Source organism: Dinoponera quadriceps, unplaced genomic scaffold (assembly GCF_001313825.1).
Source record: "Dinoponera quadriceps isolate SergipeBrazil2010 unplaced genomic scaffold, ASM131382v1 scaffold4453, whole genome shotgun sequence".
Lineage (NCBI taxonomy): Eukaryota > Metazoa > Arthropoda > Insecta > Hymenoptera > Formicidae > Dinoponera > Dinoponera quadriceps.
The window spans coordinates 1-901 of record NW_014558410.1 but is presented as its reverse complement, the minus strand read 5'-3'; the positions used below and the strand labels follow the sequence as shown (position 1 = coordinate 901).

General features: G+C 28.8%; 1 long non-coding RNA gene across 1 annotated transcript; it reads right to left on the bottom strand.

Annotated features, from left to right (window-relative positions):
* Window positions 1-179: 179 nt before the first annotated feature.
* Window positions 180-885, bottom strand: LOC106749832. The gene is made up of 2 exons (XR_001374883.1): window positions 774-885; window positions 180-253 (listed from the first exon to the last, which is right to left on the bottom strand). It is a non-coding gene; the product is annotated as an uncharacterized LOC106749832 (long non-coding RNA).
* Window positions 886-901: the final 16 nt, after the last annotated feature.

The following is a 901-nucleotide window of genomic DNA, read 5'->3' as shown; positions in this document are numbered from 1 at the left end:
CAATTTGTTGAAAGATATTAATTTCTTACCAATTTATTTGTTTCTCAATACTCCTACATAAAATGTAAATCAGTTCAATTTGTAATACTATATTTAAAAATACTTTTATTGTTGGTAAAAAGTTAAGTATGTGCTAAACAAATATGATATTCCAAATATGTTTTCAACTTATTTTATTCTTGACGTTTTGTCTTTCAAAACACATATGTTGCTCAATAGCTTTCTCAAAAACTGTCGTGTCATGTGATGGAACCTGTAATGAAACAAAATTTATATTCTTAAGACGATTGATCAATTTAAACAAACCAATATAGAAATGAAAAATTATTATAAACATCTCAAATATTAACACTATTGCAAGTTTTGGCAATTCTCTATAATTTTGGAATAAAGTTATAGCTTGTCCTTGTGCAACACCAATCTGTGCACTCCTCTATCCNTCCTAACATTTGAAGGTAATCCAGAGGGATTACTTTCAATAATATCTTCTACCTTAGTCTCCGCAATCTTAGTCAGTCGTATAAATTCTTGATGACAATGTTATGAGTAAATAAAACAATGTTGGCAAGACGTAAAAAGTAACACAAGTAGGTAGTAAGTTGTGTCAAGATATTAACTTATTTCCAATTTATTTAACATTCGACGTTTCCTCATAAAATGTAATTCAGCTGAATTTATAACACCATGTATCATATCATTTTCATTCTTACAAAGAAGTTTAATATGTTCTAAAGAAGAAGATATTGAATCCAAATGTGCTTGCAATTTATTACCTTCGGGACGTTTTCTCTTACAAAAGATAAACACATGTGTCGTTCCATAGTCTTCTTAAGATGAAGAACTGTCGTATCACGTGGTGGAAGCTATGGTGAAACAAAAATTATATTATTAAAACGATTGA